At 45.1% G+C, this 21,104-nt stretch overlaps 1 non-coding gene across 1 annotated transcript; it reads right to left on the bottom strand.

Moving 5' to 3' along the window:
• Positions 1-11,213: 11,213 nt before the first annotated feature.
• On the bottom strand, positions 11,214-11,286 carry TRNAK-CUU (transfer RNA lysine (anticodon CUU)). Its single transcript has one exon. It is a non-coding gene; the product is annotated as a tRNA-Lys (tRNA).
• Positions 11,287-21,104: the final 9,818 nt, after the last annotated feature.

Here is a 21,104-nt window from a genome sequence, read left to right as displayed (position 1 = left end):
GCGTCAGACGCGCCGTCAGGCACTGCCAGCTCTACATCCTGGGCCGGATTTGCTAGCGCCCGCAGACCTCACAGCAGCGCGACCCGCGCAGCCGCTGCTCCAGCCAATGACAACCCGCCGCGCCCGCGCCCCTGCGCCCGCGCCGCCCCGGGGCACGCCGGGACTGGTAGTTTCTAGTTGGTGGAGGCGCAGCTGGGTGGGGGAGGGGCCGGCTACCCTACCCCACTCCTCCCCACCCCCCCGCCACTCCCCATCCCCCGGGCTGCTGCGGGTTGGTAAAGCGGGGAATTGATTACGTGGGAGGTTAAAGCAGAGCGGGCAATGGGGGAGAGTGGGGGCGGTGAACCACCAGCGATGAAAGAATGGGAAAAACCCAGTTGCGACGTCCTTTGGGCAAATAAGCCCCCATTGATGTTGAAGTAGCCGGAGAGAATAGGGCTGCCTCGAAAACCTATATTCAATAGCATTCCGCTAGTTTTTGTATAGAAAAGCTTTAGGATCAGCAATGTGGCCACAAGAGGATGGGAAGTGGGGTCCGCTTCTGGAAGCTTCGTTGTTTAGCAAGCCCACTGCCTAGTCTATTTGGTGGGATTGATAGCCATTTGTTGGCTCCCAGGTCTACCTCCTCTTCTCCAGTCCCGGCCTTGCGGAAATGAGGAAGATGACGTGGGAAACACTAGTCAGGCTTTGGCTTTTTGAGATAATGGAGCTCTGCTATCCGCAAAAGGCTAGTGTGAATATGCCAACCTCTGCATTCCGTACCTGCCCTGTTTGTACTTTTTTGTCATCTAATTTTTGAGCCATGATTGAATGTACACACACTAAACAAACGGATTTCTTCAATATTATATATTTTTCTTTTCTTTTCTTTTTTTTTTTTTTTTTTTTTTTTTTTTGGAGATGGAGTCTCGCTCTGTCGCCCAGGCTGGAGTGCAGTGGCCTGATCTCGGCTCACTGCAGCCTTCACCTCCCAGGTTCAAGCGATTCTCCTGCCTCAGCCTCCGGAGTAGCTGGGATTACAGGCACGTGCCACCACGCCCAGCTAATTTTTGTATTTTTAGTAGATACCGGGTTTCACCATGTTGTCAGGCTGATCTGGAACTCCTGACGTCGTGATCCGCCCGGCTTGGCCTCGGAAAGTGCTGGGATTACAGGAGCAAGCCACCGTGCCCAGCCTGCCTCCATGGCTTTTCTAAGCCCTCCCCTGCCCGGGTGCCACACCCTACCATTTCCGGGCCCCTCTCCATTTTTCTGACTTCCATTTCTCCTTCAGTCTTTTTAACACAACCCCTTCTTCGACAACAGAAACCCACAAAAACCTTCGTTATTCCAGTTGAATATACACCATCTTGTCACGGCTGCTACTTGCAAGCTTGTCCAACCTGCCTTATTTTCCTGTTGTTTTGTTTTGTTTTGTTTAGGCTTTTAGCACCCTGAAGCCATGGTTTTTAGTTTCAGTCTCTAGTAATAAGTAGAAAAGAGGGATGAGGAAGGGGCTTTACTGGCCCAACCAGAAACAGAAACTAAGAACCCATGACTGTATTCCCTCCCTTGGACACCATTACTAAGCTGTAAAAAGGGACAAGGGCTTCTTCGAACCCCATCCCACCAAAACTGTCCTGTACACTTTTAAATTTTTTATTGAATATAAAATACACACATGGTTTATTATTATTATTATTATTATTTGAGACAGAGTCTCGCTCTGTTGCCAGGCTGAAGTGCAGTGGCACAATCTCAACTCACTGCAACCTCTGCCTCCTGGGTTCAAGCGATTCCCCTGCCTCAGCCTCCTGAGTAGCTGGGATTACAGGCGCATGCCACCACGCCTGGCTAATTTTTTGTATCTTAGTGGAGACAGGGTTTCACCATGTTGGCCAGGATGGTCTCGATCTCCTGACCTTGTGATTCTCCTGCCTCAGCCTCCCAAAGTGTTGGGATTACAGGCATGAGCCACTGCGCCTGGCCAATTTTTGTTGTTGTTGTTGTTGTTGTTTTGAGACTACGTCTCACTCGTCGCCCAGGCTGGAGTGTATTGGCACAATCTCAGCTCACTGCAGCCTCCACCTCCTAGATTCAAGCGATTCTTCTGCCTCAGCCTCCCAAGTAGCTGGGATTACAGGCACATACCAGTATGGCTGGCTAATTTTTGTATTTTTAGTAGGGACCGGGTTTCACCATTTTGGCCAGGCTGTTCTTGAACCCCTGACCTCAGGTGATCCACCCGCCTCAGCCTCTCAAAGTGCTGGGATTACAGACGTGAGCCACTGTGCCCGGCCTGCAGATACTTTTTTAATCCAAAAGTTTAAAAATATAAAAATGAAAATAGTGGGCCAGGTGCAGTGGCTCACACCTGTAACCCCAGCACTTTGGGAGGCCAAGGCGGGCAGACCACGAGGTTAGGAGATCAAGACCATCCTGGCTAACATGGTGAAACCCCATCTCTACTAAAAATACAAAAAATTAGCTGGGCGTGGTGGCGGGCGCCTGTATTCCCAGCTACTCCGGAGGCTGAGGCAGGAGAATGGCGTGAGCCAAGATCGCGCCACCACACTCCAGCCTGGGCGACAGAGCGCGACTCCGTCTCAAAAAAAAAAAAGAAAGAAAATAGGGAAAAGTCTCTTTCCCACCTCCACCCCTCATCTGCCCAGTTCCCCCTACAAAGTAACCACTGTTATGAGTTGTTTGGGAATCCATGAGGAGTTATTTTTATCCTAGAACCCTCTTTGTGTTATTTCTGCTTTTGTGTTGAAGTTAACTTATTTGCCTTTATGTGTTAATTACATAGGTAATATTCGAATATTTGGGTTCATGATGCAACAATTGAGAAATCTAAAATACAGGGCGAAACTTAAGGAACACGTTTATTTCTCCCCATTAACCTTCCCACCATTTGGTGTGTGCATTTTTCTCTACCTTTTGTGTGTGTGTGTGTGTGTGTGACAAGTCTCACTCTTGTCGCCCAGGCTGGAGTGCAGTGGCGTGATCTCAGCTCATTGCAAGCTCCACCTCCTGGGTTCACACTATCCTCCTGCCTCAGCCTCCCAAGTAGTTGGGACTACAGGCGCCCGCCACCACGCCTGGCTAATTTTTTGTATTTTTAGTAGAGACGGGGTTTCACCATGTTAGCCAGGATGGTCTCAATCTCCTGACCTCGTGATCCGCCTGCCTCAGCCTCCCAAAGTGCTGGGATTACAGGCGTGAGCCACCGCGCCCGGCCTATGTATGTATGTATGCATGTATGTATGCATGTATGTATGTATGTATTTATTTTCAACATAAATGGTCTGTACATCCTGTTCAATTTCTTTCTTTTTTAACATAATAACATGTCCTGGAGATTGTTCAAATTACATATAGGTCTATCTCACCCATTTTTGTTTTTTTTTTTTTTTTGAAACAGGGTCTTGCTCTGTCTCCCAGGCTGGAGCACAGTGTCATGATCATGGCTTACTGCAGCTTGCAGCTCCCAGGTTCAAGTGATCCTCCTGCCTCAGGCTCCCCAGTAGCTGGGACTACAGATGGGCGTCACTACACCCAACTAATACTTTTATTTTTGCAGAGATATGCTCTCACTATGTTGACCAGGCTGGTTTCCAACTCCTGGACTCAAGTAATCCTTCCACTTCTGCCTCCCAAAGTGCTGGGATTACAAACATGAATACTTCACGTTTTCAATAGCTGTTGACATATCATAATATAAATATTTCAAGATTTATCTCATCTTTGTGCACATTACTTTTTCTTTCTTTCTTTTTCAAGAGACAGGGTCTCACTATTCACTATGTTGTCCAGGGTAGCGTGTCAGTATAGCCAGGCTATAATACTAGGTTCAAGCAGTTCTCACGCCTCAGCTTCCAGAGTAGCTGGGACTACAGATGCATGCCACCATGCCTGCCTTCTGTACTTTGCTTTTATTTTTTTAGGATCTTAGAAGTAGAATTACTAGGTCAAAGAATGTGGGCATTTTAAATGGCCTTATGAGAGGTTTCATCGTTTGACATTTCAACTAGCAATTTAAGAAAAAAGACTTGTTTTTCCACATTCTTGACAAACACGGTATCATGGAGTCTCTGAAAACTGGTGTTTGTTTTTGTTTTGACATGGAGCCTCACTCTGTCACCCAGGCTGGAGCGTAATGGCATGATCTTGGCTCACTGCAAACTCCTGCTCCCCGGTTTAAGCGATTTTCGTATCTCAGCCTCCCAAGTAGGTAGGATTACAGGTGCACACTGCCATGCCCGGCTAATATTTTGCATTTTAGTAGAGATGGGGTTTCATCGTGTTGCCCAGGCTGGTCTCGAACTCCTGAGCTCAGGCAATCCACCCGCCTCGGCCTCCAAAATGCCGGGTTACAGGTGTGAGCCACTGCGCCCTGCATGAAAACTGGCTTTAATATAACAGGAACTCATGTTGTACAAAAGAAACCAGACACGAAAGAGTACATACTTTATCAATAGTGTTAGAAATTAGGGGCACTAGGAAACTACAGAACAGTGACAGAAATGTTCTGTATCTTAATCTGGTGTGGTTAGATGGTGTTACATGTTATACACATGTAAAAATCCATCAACCTGTACACTTACTAGTAATGCACTTTATGCAATCTACATTATACTTCAGTAAAAAAATTTTTAAAGTCACTTTTTAAAGATTTTATTGTGAAAAGTTCAAACATACAGAAAAGCAAAAAGAATAATACATTTTAGCCAGGTTGTGGTGGCTCATGCCTGTAATCCCAGCACTTTGGGAGGCCAAGGTGGGTGAATCACAAGGTCAAGAGTTTGAGACCATCCTGGCCAACATGGTGAAACCCCGTCTCTACTAAAAATATAAAAATTAGCCGGGCACGGTGGCACATGCCTGTAGTCCCAGCTACTCAGGAGACTGAGGCAGGAGAATCGTTTGAACCCTGGAGGCGGAGGTTGCAGTGAGCCGAGATTGTGCCACTGCACTCCAGCCTGGGTGACAGAGCAAGACTCCATCTCAGAAAAATTAAAAAAAAAAAAAAAAAAAAAAACAAGAAGAAAAAGACATTTTATGTCACCTCCATTAAACAGCTGTGAACATTTCCCCATATATACCTTATATTAACATATATTTATGTGGTATGTGTATGTGTGTGTGTAAACACATAATGACCGTTCACACCTGGTTTCTTTAGTATGTACTTCCAAAATAAGCATTTTCTACATGCCACAATACCATATCACATCCAGCACAATAACATGCAGTCTGCTTTCAACTTGTTGCTGTTAGAAACCTATGTCAATGGGGAATAACAATTGTTTTCTAAAATTATGCAGTACTCCAAATTTCATCACTTGTTTGTGTCATGCTTTTTTCAAAACAAGACCCATTAAATGACAATGTATTGCATTTGATTGTTACATCTCTCTCTCTCTTTTTTTTTTTTAGACGGAGCTTTGCTCTTGTTGCACATGCTGGAGTGCAATGGCACGATCTCAACTCACTGCAACCTCTACCTCACAGGTTCAAGCTATTCTCCTGCCTCAGCCTCCTGAGTAGCTGAGATTACAGGCATGCACCACCATGGCCGGCTAATTTTTGTATTTTTTGTAGAGATGAGGTTTCTCCCTGTTGGTCAGGCTGGTCTCGAACTCCCGACCTCAGGTGATCTGCCTTCCTCAGCCTCCCAAAGTGCTGGGATTACAGGCGTGAGCCACTGCTCTCAGCTAAACTCTCTCTCTCTCTCTCTTTTTTTTAATTATGCCCCAGAACTGAGCAATCTCTTTTTTGTTTGTTTGTTTGTTTTGTTTTGTTTGAGACAGAGTCTCAAATCTCGGCTCACTATAAACTCTGCCTCCTGGGTTCAAGCCATTCTCCTGCCTCAGAGTAGCTGGGATTACAGACACACACCACCATGCCCAGCTAATTTTTGTGTTTTTAGTAGAGACAGGATTTCACCATGTTGGCCACGCTGGTCTTGAACTCCTGACCTCAAGTGATCCACCTTCCCCAGCCTCCCAAAGTGCTGGAATTACAGGCTTGAGCCACCACGCCTAGCCAAATAGCTTGTCTTTTTAAACCTAGAGCAGAAGGTCTTAAACTAGGAGTCCGTGGATACAATTGAAAGGGTCCATGAAGTTGGATGAGGCAAAAATTACATTTTAATTTTCACCAAATTCTAATTAAAATTTAGCATTTCCTAGGCAGGGTGCAGTGGGTCACGCCTGTAATCCCAGCACTTTGGGAAGTTGAGGAGGGCGGATCATGAGGTCAGGAGATGGAGACCATCTTGGCTAACACAGCGAAACCCCGTCTCTACGAAAAATACAAAAAATTAGCCGGGTGTGGTGGTGGGCGCCTGTAGTCCCAGCTACTCTGGAGGCTGAGGCAGGAGAATGCTGTGAACCCGGGAGGTGGAGGTTGCAGTGAGCTGAGATTGCGCCACTGCCACTGCACTCCAGCCTGGGCGACAAAGCGAGACTCCATCTCAAAATAAATAAATAAATAAAATAAAACTATTGTAGTTATTGGACCTGCTGCTAGATCTTGTTATTTAATGCATTAATAATGGAACATGTGTATTACCATATTGTTCTTTTAAATATTTTGGTAACTGTATTTCAATGTAGTTTTGTTAATAATCTTGTGGGGTTTTTTTTGTTTTTATTTTTGTTTTTGTTTTGAGACAGAGTCTTGCTCTGTCGCCCAGGCTGGGGTGCAGTGGCCGGATCTCAGCTCACTGCAAGCTCCACCTCCCGGGTTTACACCATTCTCCTGCCTCAGGCTCCTGAGTAGCTGGGACTACAGGCGCCCGCCACCTCGCCCGGCTAGTTTTTTGTATTTTTTAGTAGAGATGGGGTTTCACCGTGTTAGCCAGGATGGTCTCGATCTCCTGACCTTGTGATCCACCCGTCTCGGCCTCCCAAAGTGCTGGGATTACAGGCTTGAGCCACCGCGCCCGGCCTGTTTTTTTTTTTTAAATGCATTTAAGACGTTCTGAGAAGAGAATTCACTGGCTTCACCAGACGGTCAGTGGGGCTGGAGGGGAAGCCTTTGGCTCAAATACAGTCTGCCCCCCTACACATACCCTTTATTAGTAGTGGTATTAGTCTTTGTTTAGTATTAGTATTTGCTTTCTGAAGAGCCCAAGCCTTTGCTGAATGTCTGACATTCTGAATTCACCCGATTATTTACTCACAGTGTTACTTGTTACTTACATTTCCTATAAATGTAAAGTTAGGTCTAAAGGCTTGATTAGATCTAAGTTGAGTGTTTTGACAAGAATATTTTAAAGGTGACGCTGTGCAGTTCTCATAAAATTACATCAGTAGGCACATGATATCTGGTTGTCCCACTGTTAGTGATGCTAAGTGGGCTACAGAGGTTAAGACAGTTTTGTTTTTGCATAATCTAATGGTATTTAAATTTATGGAAACGTGTAAACATATACAGTAGCAGAGGTGATAGTGTAATGAACTCTGTTGTGTGGGTCACTCGGCTTCTACAATTATTAACATGTGGCCAATCTTGTTTCATTGATATCTCTTCATTCCTCTCCCCCCAAAAATGCATATACCCAGATTCCAGAGATCGTGTCTATTTTATTCATAAACAATAGTATGTATCTCTAAATGACATTATTGCATTTAATTGCAAACAACTCCTTATCTCCAAGTACCCAGTCTGTGTTCAGATTCCCTGATGGTCTCATAGATGTTTCGTTATGACTGGTTCAAATCAAGATGGAAACAAAATCCACACATTTCATTTCATTAAGATATCTCTGTCTGTCTTTTTTTGCCATTTACTTGTTGAAGAAACTGGACTGCATTGAATTCGCAGACTGTCTTAAAGTGTTCATTGATAGATTAATTGAACGTAAAATCTTCAAATATGAGTTCCATGGGAGAATCAAATGTATTTGACGTGGTATATCTTTGCATTTTTTAGTACAAATAGCAATAAGTCACTACTCAACATAATGAATCATCAGCTAACAGTAAGAAAAAATATCCATTAAGATTAAGCTTGTTAAAATGCTACTTCTGAAGGCTCAGTGATCCTAACTTCCTCCCTTGACCTTAATTTTTTTTTTTTTTTTTTTTTTTTTTTGAGACGGAGTCTCGCTCTGTCGCCCAGGCTGGAGTGCAGTGGCGCGATCTCGGCTCACTGCAAGCTCTACCTCCCGGGTTCACGCCATTCTCCCGCCTCAGCCTCCGAGTAGCTGGGACTACAGGCGCCCGCCACCACGCCCGGCTAGTTTTTTGTATTTTTAGTAGAGACGGGGTTTCACCATGTTAGCCAGGATGGTCTCGATCTCCTGACCTCGTGATCCACCCGCCTCGGCCTCCCAAAGTGCTGGGATTACAGGCTTGAGCCACCGCGCCTGGCCCCCTTGACCTTAATTTAGGACTGCATCAAAAAAAAACCTATTGCTTCTCATAAAGACTTTTCGAGAATGAAGATGATGACAATTACTTAATATAAGGTATAATAAAAAAAAATAAAATTTAAAATCAAAGTTACCTCCCAACTGGAATACTGATTGTATTCGTTTCCCAGGACTGCCAAACATAAATGTATTATTTCACAGTTCTAGAGGCTAGAAATCCCATATAAATGTGTTGGTAGGTTTGGTTCCTTCTGAGGACTGTGAGGAGGAATCTGTGCCATTCCTGTCCCCTAGCTTCTGGTGGTTTGCTGGCAATCTTTGGCGTTGCTTAGCTTGCAGGAGCATTTGGTGTTCCTTAGCTTGCAGAAGCATTACCTCAGTTTCTGCCTTTGTCTGCACATGGCTTTCTCCCAGGTTTCCAGATGTTGGTGTCTGGGTTTGTGTGTCTTTTTCCAAATTTCCTCCCCCCCCCCTTTTTTTTTTTTTTATAAAAATACCAGTTATAATGGATTAGGAGGCCACCTTACTCTGGTAGGACCTCATCTTAACTAATTACATCTACAACAGAGCTTTTTCCAAATAAGATCTTATTCTGAGGCTCTGAGGGTTAGCGCTTTAAATATAAATTGTGGGGGGGACACAAGTAACCCCACTCTTCTATTTTAAATTAATATGTAACATTTTCATTGACCTTTCATCAATTTACCAATTTGGTTTTTTTCCCACCTGGTTTACTTCTCTGGAAAAAATCCGGGCCTGGCACAGTGGCTTATGCCTGTAATTCAGCACTTTGGAAGGCCGAAGCAGGTGGATCACGAGGTCAGAAGTTCGAGGCCATCCTGGCCAACATGATGAAACTCCCTCTCTACTAAAATACAAAAAGCTAACTGGGTGTGGTGGTGCGAGCTGTAGTCCCAGCTACTTAGGAGGCTGAGGCAGGGGGATCGCTTGAACCCGGGAGGCAGAGGTTGCAGTGAGTGAGATCAGGCCACTGCACTACAGCCTGGCAACAGAGCGAGACTGTCTCAGAAAAAAAGTTAAAAAACAAAAATAAAAAATTCACCTCACCTCCCATCACCTAGAGATTAATTATGCATCTGTAATAATGGGGGTGTTTGGGTATCTTCATTTCTGATGCTGAAATTTGCTGGAAAAAAAATTTTTTTTTTTTGAGGCAGAGTCTCCCTGTCTCCCAGGTTTGAGTGCAGTGGCGCAATTTCGGCTCACTGCAAGCTCCACCTCCCAGGTTCACGCCATTCTCCTGCCTCAGCCTCCAGAGTAGCTGGTACTACAGGCGCCCGCCACCACACCCGGCTAATTTTTTTTGGCGTTTTTAGTAGAGACGGGGTTTCACCGTGTTAGCCAGGATAGTCTCGATCTCCTGACCTCATGATCCGCCGGCCTCGGCCTCCCAAAGTGCTGGGATTACAGGCATGAGCCACGGCGCCCTGCCAGATACTGACATTTTTTAATATCTTTCTTCCAAGGTCTGAAACTATTTTGAATTGATGAGATAACATATAGTAATTGTGGAGAACATTTGAGAATTGCTAGGAATGACTAAAAATATTTAGGTAGAGGAAAAAACATGGAACTGTCAACATACAATAGTTTTGCTCAAAGAAAGTGAGCTTCTGGCCGGGCCCGGTGGCTCACGCCTGTAATCCTAGCACTTTGAGAGGCCAAGACCGGTGGATCACAAAGTTAGGAGTTCAAGACCAGCCTAGCAAACATGGTGAAACCCCGTCTCTACTAAAATACAAAAATTAGCCTGGTGTGGTGGCCTGTGCCTGTAGTCCCCGCTGCTCAAGAGGCTGAGGCAGGAGAATCACTTGAACCCGGGAGGTGGAGGTTGCAGTGAGCCGAGATCGACTCACTCCACTCCAGCGTGGGTCACAAGGCCAGACTTCGTCTCAAAAAAAAGAAAAAAGAAAAAAAAAAAGAAAGAAAGAAGGGAAAAAGGGTATCTACATAGAAGCACTCAGAAAAAAAAAAGGATAAAAAAGTTCTAAGGCTCTGCTCACAATAACCACCATATTTGTTCATCACTAAAACAATCTTAACAGTGGTTTAAAAATATGCAGAATTGTTCTCCAAACTAATCTTCAATATCACATAATATTAAGTAAAAAATATTTCAAGCGTTTTAACAGAGATTACTTCGGCAATATTATGAACTCTACAATTTCGTGAATTTTAATGTCTTCTTATGCCCTAACCTTTGGCGTTCGGCTGCCCTTCAAGCAGGCCACTCAGCAACAAATACTTTTCTACAGCAGATAGCCTTTAACTGTGTAATTTACAAGATGAAATTTTCTGGTTTCACTGTTCTTTTTTTTTTTTTTTTTTTGGAGACGGAGTCTTGCCCTGTCGCACAGGCTGGAGTGCAACGGCCCGATCTCGGCTCACTGCAACCTCCACCTCCTGGGTTCAAGCGATTCTCTTGCCACAGCCTCCTGAGCAGCTGAGACTGCAGGCACTTGCCACCACGCCCAACTGATTTTTGTATTTTTAGTAGAGACGTTGCGGGGTGAGGGGACGGTGCGGGGTCGGGGGGACGGTGTGGGGGGTGGTCTCACCATATTGGCCAGGTTGGTCTCGAACTCCTGACCTCGTGATCCACCCTCCTCGGCCTCCCAAAGTGTTGGGATTACAGGCGTGAGTCACCGCGCCTGGCCCATTTTTCCTTTTTTAAGTTAGTTTAGTTTTAGTAGTTTTGTATGTATTGAATTATTTGAAAATAAGACCATCCAGGCTGAAGTCTGTTATTACCGTTGATGAGAACTGAAACTGGTGAAATTACTGACATTGATGGGACCTGAAGTTGGCCAAATGAAAGCAAAATGAACACCGCCCAACGTGGGGCTCGAACCCACGACCCTGGGATTAAGAGTCCCATGCTCTACCGACTGAGCTAGCCGGGCAGTCGCAAGAAAGCATTCTTTCTAGATCTTTTCAAAGGAATATGATTGTTTTGATTTGCTCCAGGAAATTGCATTTCGTATTAAACGATCTTTCCATTTTATATACATATATATGTATTTTTTGCAAAGTTTTTCACGACTTTTAAAACTTGTGTTTCATGTCTGATTCTGTGCGCACGAACTTCTGTTGTTTGATAAAAATGTATAAACAGCCCTCTAGTGGTCAGCACCTTTCCGTTTCCTTAAAGGTAAGGCGGGCCAAGGAAGGCGATGCCGACTCCAGCCTGGAGAATAGGAGTGAGTGTGGGGGTGCTTCCAGTTCATCCGAAAGATTCCCGCCGGCAGAGCGCCCACCCCCTGCAGCGCGGGGACCGGAGATGTTCTCAGCACCCTCGTGGCCCACTGCAAAAGAAGGCTCGGGAGAAACTTCCTGCACACTCTCTGGAAACGATTGGAACTGAAAACCCAGCTGCAGAGCTGGCTGGCCTCTTGAGATCGTGTGACTTAGAGATTTTCGGAATCCTTTTCTTTGGCATGACAGTGGTTCAACTAAGACATACCATGGTGTTCACACAAGAGATTGGAAAACTAAAGCAGTCTCAGCGAGTAATTGAAAATACCGTAGAGAGTTTGCTCACGCTCAAAACTAAAAAGTGAAAACATTTATTCCATAGACTAATGGAACCTCAGTGTGGGAAGGGACCATTATTCCAAGCCTCTCCCTACTAAAACAAAAAAAATAAAGATTCATTCTGTTTTCCAGTAGAAACGATTTCACAGTAGCCAAACAGTCCCAGTTAATGAGGGAACCTACTTCGTAAGAAAAAAACACAGGCCGAGCGCGGTGGCTCACGCCTGTAATCCCAGCACTTTGGGAGACCGAGGCGGGCAGATCGAGACCATCCTGGCCAACATGGTGAAACCACATCTCTTCTAAAAATACAACCGGGCATGGTGGCACGCACCTGTAATCCCAGCTACTTGGGAGGCTGAAACAGGAGAATCACTTGAACCCGGGAGGCGGAGGTTGTAGTGAGCTGAGATCGTGCCACTGCACTCCAGTCTGGTGACAGAGCAAGACTCTGTCTCAAAAAAAAAAAAAAAAAAAAAAAAAAAAAAAAAAAAAAAAAAAAAAAGCAGGATTAGAAAAGCATACTTTGGCAAATTCACTTCTTATTATTATTATTGACATAGAGTCTTTGCTCTGTTGCCCAGGCTGGAGTGCAGTGGAGCAATCTCGGCTCACTGCAACCTCCACCTCCAGGTTCAAGTGATCACTCATGTCTCAGCCTCCTGAGTAGCTGAGATTACAGGTGTGCACCACCACGCCAGGCTAATTTTTCTATTTGTAGTAGAGATGTAGTTTCACCATGTTGGCCAGACTGGCCTCAAACTCCTGACCTCAGGTGATCCACCCGCCTTGGCCTCCCAAAATGCTGGGATTACAGAAGTGAGCCACCACACCCAGCAGTGGCAAATCCTTTTAAACAAGGGTTATCAATTGTGGCTAAACCATTATGTTAATTTTATATGTTAATAGTTGGTGGAGAACTGGATATTTACAGGGTCAAAGTAACACCACACAGGTTAATAGATGCAAGGACAATCTCACTGTATGATGGTGGGTTCAGGTTGTTATTACCTTAATCCAGAAATTAATCTGAGTTTTGCTAGTGCTTTACTAATCCTCAACGAGATAGTGTATCTTTAGCAGTGATACAACACAAAATCAATGGTAATTATTTATTCTAGTCAAAAAATGTTTTTGATTAATTAGTATCTAAATGTCAATAGGCCTTTAGATATTAATTCCAGTGTACAGGAAATACAAAGGAAAGAGGAACAAGATGAATGACACCATAAGGAACCAATAACACAAAGTCAGAGGGTGGGAAATTCTCCAGGACAATTAACCTTCAACAAGTATATATATATTTTTAACGACTTTTGCTAGTTTTTCTTTTTTTTTTTTTTTTTTTTCTGAGACGGAGTTTTGCTCTTGTGGCCCAGGCTAGAGTGCAGTTGTACAATCTCGGTTCACTGCAACCTCTGCCTCCCGGGTTCAAGTGATTCTCCTGCCTCAGCCTCTTGAGTAGCTGCGATTACAGGTGTGTGCCACCACACCCAGCTACTTTTTGTATTTTTAGTGGAGATAGTATTTCACCATGTTGGGCAGGGTTTCACCATGTTTGCCAGGCTGCTCTCGAACTCCTGACCTCAGGTGATCCACCTGCCTTAGCCTCCGAAAGTACTGGGATTACATGTGTGAGCCACCAAACCTGGCCAACTTTTGCTAGATTAAAAGAGACAAAAGGGCCATAATAATCAGATGCAACAGGTGATCCTAGATTGGATACTGTTCTGGAAAAACTAGTTACAAAGAGATTTTGGAGTCAACTGGAGAAACTTGAATATAGTTTAAATATTGGATGAGATGAAAATTTACTGTAATGGAAAGTGGAGATGTTTCGCTGAAAAAAGCAAGTTACAGAATAAATGTAATCACTCATTTTGGTAAAAAGAAGGCCATTTACTAATATATTAATAATTGTTATTTGGGTAGTGGGAATCTGAACATTTTACTTTTTAAATTTTTTGCTTGTCTTTGTTTTCAACTTTTCTAAAATGCATATGTATACTTCTGTAATATTAAAAGGGTTATTTCTTAAAAGTACATGAGAAAGAAGAAATAAAGTAAAGCAAAGATAAAACTTTAAAATGTGGCCAACAATTAGTCTTACTCTGTCACCCAGGCTGGAGTGCAGTGGTGTGATCTTGGCTCACTGCAGTCTCCACCTCCCAGGTTCAAGCAATTCTCCTGTCTTAGCCTCCTGAGTAGCTGGGACTAGAGGCACCCGCCAGCATGCCCAGCTAACTTTTGTATGTTTTTAGTAGAGACGGAGTTTCACCATATTGGCCAGGCTGGTCTCGAACTCCTGACCTTCTAATCCTCCCCCCTCAGCCTCCCAAAGTGCTGGGATTACAGGCATGAGCCACCAAGCCCAGTCTCTTTTTTTTTCCTTTTATTGTGGCAAAATATACATTACATAAAATTTACCATCTTAACCATTTTTAAGTGCAAAGTTCAATGGCATTAGGTACATTCACATTATTATGTGACCATCACCACCATCCATCACTAGAACTGTTTCATCACCCCAAACTGAAACTCCATGCTTAGCAAACTGTAACTTTACACTGCCCTCTCCCCTCATCAGCTCCTGCAACCACCATTTTTTTTTTTTTTTTTTTTTTTTTGAGATGTACTGTTGCCCAAGCTGGAGCCCAGTGGCGCAATCTCGGCTCACTGCAAGCTCCGCCTCCCGGAATCATGCCATTCTCCTGCCCCAGCCTCCCAAGTACCTGGGACTACAGGCACCTGCCACCACGCCCGACTAATTTTTTTGCATTTTTAGTACAGACAGGGTTTCACTGTGTTAGCCAGGAAGGTCTCGATCTCCTGACCTCATGATCCGCCTCCCTCGGCCTCCCAAAGTGCTGGGATTACAGGCGTGAGCCACCGCGCCTGGCCGACGCCCTGCTAATTTTTGTATTTAACCACCATTCTACTGTCTCTATGAATTTGAGTATTCTAGGTACTTATATAAATGGACTCATATAATTTTTGTTTTTTTGTGTCAGGCTTATTTCACATAGTGTCTTCAAGGTCCATCCGTATGGTAGCATGTATCAGAGTTTCATTTCTTATGCTGAATAACATTCCCTTATATGTATATACCAGGGAATTTTTGTTTACCCATTCATCGGTTGATGAACATTTGGGTTGCTTCCACCTTTTGGCTATTGTGACTAATGTTGTTATGAACATTGGTATGGGGAATATCCGTTTGAGCTCGTGCTTTCAATTCTTTTGGGTATATACTCAGAAGTGGAATTGTTGAATCATGTAATTCTATTTATAATTTTTTGAGCGTTCCTCTGGAATTTTTTTTTTTTTTTTTTTCGAGATGGAGTCTTGCTCTGCTACCCAGGCTGGAGTACAGTGGTGCGATCTTGGCTCACCGCAGCCTCCGCCTCCTGGGTTCAAGCAATTCTTCTGCCTCAGCCTCCTGAGTAGCTGGGATTACAGACACACACCACCATGCCTGGCTATTTCTTCTTCTTTTTTTTTTTTTTTTTAGTAGAGTTGGGGTTTCACCATGTTGGCCAGGCTGGTCTCAAACTCCTGACCTCAAGCGATCTGCCTGCCTCAGCCTTTCAAAGTGCTGGGATTACAGGCGGGAGCCACCGCGCCTGGCCTCTTTGGAATTTTAACCTTTATGAAAGTCGCTTCCATAATGCAGGCCTCTGTTTCTTCATCTACAAATAAAAAGGCGGAGTAAGAGACAGAGGGAGGGCTAAGTAAGGGAGGGCTTTAGGAGATCTCTAAAGAGCCTCCCAGCCTTACAGCTCATGAATTGATGATCACTCAGAACCCTGGACAAAAGTGCTGGTCCCCTATTTAGAGCCTGTGTGAGTAAGTACAAGAAGAAAGGCTCTTCTTCCCGAGAGGCACAACTTGATTTTTACTTGGTGCTGGTTCTGGAGGGGCCTGGGGCTGGAGAACGGAGGATGGGTGGCCAAGGTTGCACAGGCTGGTGGCACTACGGGGCCCCTCTGCTTCTCCCCATCTCATCCCAGTATTTCTTTCCCCATCCCCTCACTTACTCAGTTTGCCTCTGTGTGTCAGAGAGAAGGGGGTGAAGCCAAGGTCTAGTCCAGCATGAAACAAAACACTTGAAATTTCAGCAAGGAAATTTCATCAGAAGGAACTGTACCATCTTCCAGTGTCACCATGGAGACGGCTGAGATGAGACTCACGAAAACCCTTGGACTCCAGTCTCCTTCCCTTCTCCCCCTGTATATCAACTGCAGCTAAACCAGACTCCTCCGTGATTTGTGGAGACCTCTGTAGCCAGCACAACCATTCTGATATTTCCCTAAAACTCTGCAAAATTACCCACTGCTTCAGGATGAAGTCCAAAGTCCAAACTCCTGAACAAGGCCTACCACATCTTGCTTATGGTCTAGCTTCAGCTTACCTCTTGGGCCTAATTGATTGGCAACCCATACCGGATGTTCCAGCCATGTGGAGCTGCTGGAAAGGGCAAAGCCAGGCACTTTCTTTTCTTTTCTTTTCTTTTTTTTGAGACGGAGTCATGCTTTGTTGTCCAGGCTGGAGTGCAATGGCACGATCTTGGCTCACTGCAACAACCTCTGCCTCCCAGCTTCATTCGATTCTCCCAGCCTTCCAAGTAGCTGGGATTACCGGCCTTCACCACCATGCCCGACTAATTTTTTTGTATTTTTAGTAGAGATGGGGTTTCACCATATTGACCAGGTTGGTCTGGAACTCTTGACCTTGTGATCCGCCCGCCTCAGCCTCCCAAAGTGCTGGGATTACAGGCGTGAGACACTGCAACAGCCCTTTTTTTTTTTTAATTAATTAAAAAAATTTGTCTGGGAGCAGTGGCTCACGCCTGTAAGCCCAGCACTTTGGGAGGCTGAGGCAGGCGGATCACGAGTCCAAGAGATCAAGACCATCTTGGCCAACATGGTGAAACCCAGTCTCTACTAAAAATACAAAATTAGCTGGGCGTGTTGGTGCACGTCTGTAGTCCCAGCTACTCAGGAGGCTGAGGCAGCAGAATCGCTTGAACCCAGGAGGCGGAGGTTGCAGTGAGCGGAGATCACACCACTGCACTCCAGCCTGGCAACAGAGCGAGACTCTGTCTAAAAAAAAAAATTTGGCTGGGCGCGGTTGCTCACATCTGTAATCTTAGCACTTTCGGAGGCCAACCAAGGTGGGCGGATCACTTGAGGTCAGGAGTTCGAGACCAGCCTGGCCAAAATGGAGAAACCTTGTCTCTACTAAAAATACAAAAATTAGCCGTGCGTGGTGGCACATGCCTGTAGTGCCAGCTACTTGGGAGGCTGAGGCACAAGAATTGCTTGAACCAGAGGTGGATGCTGCAGTGAGCCAAGATCGCACCACTGCATTCCAGCCTGGGTGACAGAGTGAGACTCTGTCTCCTCCTGCCAAAAAAAAAAAAAAAATTATAGAGAAGGGGTCTTGCTATGCTGCCCAGGCTGGTCTCAAACTCCTGGCCTCAAGCCATCCTCCCACCTCAGGTTCCCAAAGTGCTAGAATTACAGACATGAGCCACTGTGCCTGGCCAAGTCATGCACTTTCAAGCTTCCAGGATGCCAAGTGCACTCCTCCCTTACCTTGGAATACTTGCTCCCCACTCTCCTTTCTCAACTCTATCCTGGAAGACCTGTATCAGGAAGCACCTCCTCCAGGAAGGCCTTACAGCTTACCAGGAAGGCAAATGTGCTCTCTCGTACACCCACACTTGACTGTACTCCCTTTTGACTCAACACAGTCCCTCTGCCATGGCTAGTGCGGAGAGGAAGCACCCAGTGATACCACCTAGGTTCAAATCCTGACCAGGCCACTCATAAAACCACAGGACATTAAAAATTGCCTACCTACTTCTTAGGAGCATTGTGAGGACTGCGTGAATGAATATGTGTGGTACGTGCTGCCTGGCACATAGAACACTTGGCTTCCTCCTAGCAATCTGTGAACTCAGCTGAACTTGTGTTCTACCCTTAATGGGTGCCCTTTTTTTCTTTCTTTCATTTATTTATTTATTTTTATTTTAGTGTCAGTGTCTCACTCTATCACCCAGGTTGGAGTGCAGTAGCGCAATAATAGCTCACTGAAGCCTTGAACTCCTGGGCTCAAGAGATCCTTCCTCCTCAGCCTCCCTAGTAGCTGGAATTACAAAGTGACTGGGGCTACAGGCCCCCACCACCACACCTGGCTAATTCTTATTTTTTATTTACTTGTTTATTTCAGTAGAGATGGGGTCTCCCTATGTTGTCCAAGCTGGTCTGGAACTCTTGGTCTCAAGAGATCCTTCTGCCTTGGTCTCCCAAAGTCCTGGGATTACAGGCATGAGCCACTGTGCCTGGGATGCCGGTTAAATTAGGGGCTTGGTGTCATGAGCTCTCCAGTTGTCTCATTTACATCGAGGAGATGGTATTGTAGATCACATAAGGTTGGATTGTAAGGGAGGGGGCAACCAAGGCAGATTCAGGGGCATTGTGGGGATGACAAGGGAGCAGCCTGAAAGTCAAGGAAAGGCCACACTGCTGCCAAGCTGCTAGCATGAAAAAGACAGATCATAACGAGTGTTGGAGAGATGGGGAGAAATTGGAACCTTCATACATTGTTGGTAGGAATGTTAAACGGTGCAGTTGGCAAATTGTATGGCAGTTCCTTAAAAGGTTATGCATAGAGTTACCATATGACCCAGCAACTCCACTCCTAGGTAGAGATTCAAGAGAAATGAAAACGTGTCCACACTAAAACCTGTACACAAATGTTCATAGGAGCATTACTCAAAATTGCCAAAAAGTGAAAACAAACCATATGTCCATCAATTGATGAATAGAGACATAAAATCTTCTGTAATATTATATTCTATATAATGGAATGTTATTCAACCACAAAGTAAATGAAGTACTAATACATGCTACAGCATGGCTGAACCTTGAAAACATTCTACTCTGTGAAGAAAAGCCAATCACGAAAGACTACATATTGTATGATTCCATGTAGGAGGCAGATCCACAGAGACAGAAAGTAGATTAATGGTTGCCAGGGGCTGGGAGGAAGGATAAAGAAAATGGTATAAAATTAGATAACGATGATGATTGCACACATATATACACTAAAAACCATTGAATTGTACAATTTAACAGGGTGAACTTTGTGGTATGTAAATTATATCTTAATAAGCTGTTATTTTAAAAGGAAGGGAAAACATGACAAAACAAGATGATCAGGGTTTAGGTATTTTCTAAATATTTATTTAAGTTGCAAGATAAATGTTTTGCTGCATCTTGTCAGTGTGTTTAATGATAGAATAGACAACTCCATAAGGAGAAAAGGTCAAATGTCTGGAGTCAAAATGTCTCAAATGTCCTCTGGGAAGGTATGGCCTGGAGCAGTGGGGCCCCCTGCTGCCCCCCATGTGAGGCTCTGTTTCCAGCACCAAGTCCGCTGCTGATTTGCCCTGTGGTGCCAGGCAAGTCTCCATCCCACTGGAGTTCCAGGCTCTCCATTTACATAACAAGGAGACTACTGCACAGGATCCTGCAGGCTGTCCCTCCTCTGGCATCCTGCACAACTTTGACCCTCCCTGAAGTCGGCTGGTGGAATTCTGTATGGGCCCCCATGCATTCCCACCCAGGCCCCAAATGGCATCCCTTCAGGTTGAAAGGACAGAAAGGAAATTGTGAGCCCTGTGAGCTCACAATGGTGCCATTGTGCCCAGCAGAGCCTCTTTGTTCTTTTCAGCCCTCTTTCAGATCAGTATCCAGTCCCCAGCTCTGGAAGGGGTGGGAAGCAGGGCTAGTGAACGCTACGGAATGAAGCCAAGAGGTTAGCAGGCACTTAATGAACATAGTAGCCATCTGTGGAGTCACCACTCTGGGGAGGCCCTTCAAGTACTAAAAGGACCTCAGCAAGGCTAAATGACTTGTCCAATACCGCACAGCTAACTAGTGGCAGTGCTGGGCTTCACACACACTCCTGGACACCTTCAAAGCCTCCAGTTACCAATGCCACGGTCAACTTCCTTCTGTAACTCTTCTCATTTTGCATGTCCCAAAGACTTTCCTAAGACTTCATGTATGTTAACTCGTGTAAGTCTCATAACAATCCTGGAAGGAGGGAGTGTTGTCATCATCACAAGGATAAGGAAACTGAGGCACAGAGTGGTTAGGTAACTTGCTCAAGGTCACACAGCTAATAAATGGCAGAGCTTGAACTTGGATAAAGCTGTCAGGCTCCAAGGTCCACGCTCTTACCATTATGTACCAGACAGTTGAATGTGACCTTTCACTTTGATAGACTTATGAAGAATTTCTTGATTGGCTGAATAGAGATTCAAGTATAGTTGTAAGAGCTCTGGTGCCCAGGTCTGCCATTGACTGGATGAATGAAGGGCCAGAGGTGCCTGTGAGACTGGTTTTTTTAAATGTCTGATCTAAAGGGGCAGCCACTGCTGGACGTGCAGGCCCAAGATCACTGGTTCTGCTGACTTGATTTAGAAAGGAACCGGTATCTGGATTTTAAGTGAAAATTTCTGAATTTTTTTTTCTTTTGAGTTGGAGTTTCACTCTTGTTCCCCAGGCTGGAGTGCAATTGCGCGATCTCTGCCCACTGCAACCTCCGCCTCCTGGGTTCAAGCGATTCTCCTGCCTCAGCCTCCCAAGTAGCTGGGAGTACAAGCATGTACCACCACGCCCGGGGAATTTTGTATTTTTAGTAGAGATGGGGTTTCTTCATGTTGGTCAGGCTGGTCTTGAACTCCTAACCTTAGGTGATCCACCAGCCTCAGCCTCCCAAAGTGCTGGGATTACAGGCATGAGCCACCATGCCCGGCTAACTCCTGATTTTTAAATGTTGGCAACTAACTTTTTTTTGGGTGGGATGGGGGATAGTGTCTCACTCTTTTGCCCAGGCTAGAGTACAGTGGTGTGATCTCAGTTTACTGCAATCTCTGCCTCCCAGGTTCAAGCGATCCTCCCAATGTCAGCCTCCTGAGTAGTTGGGACTACAGGTGTGCACCACCACACCCAGCTAATTTTTCGTAATTTTTATAGAGACAGGGTTTCCCCATGTTGTCAAGGCTGATCTCGAACTCCTGGACTCAAGCGATCCACCTGCCAAGATCATACCACTGCACTCCAGCTTGGGTGACAAAGCGAGACCCTGTCTTAAAAAAAAAAAAAAAAGGCCA

This window comes from Macaca fascicularis, chromosome 7 (assembly GCF_037993035.2).
Source record: "Macaca fascicularis isolate 582-1 chromosome 7, T2T-MFA8v1.1".
Lineage (NCBI taxonomy): Eukaryota > Metazoa > Chordata > Mammalia > Primates > Cercopithecidae > Macaca > Macaca fascicularis.
Note: the sequence above shows the minus strand (reverse complement) of the source record. Positions and strands in the feature narration are given on the sequence as shown.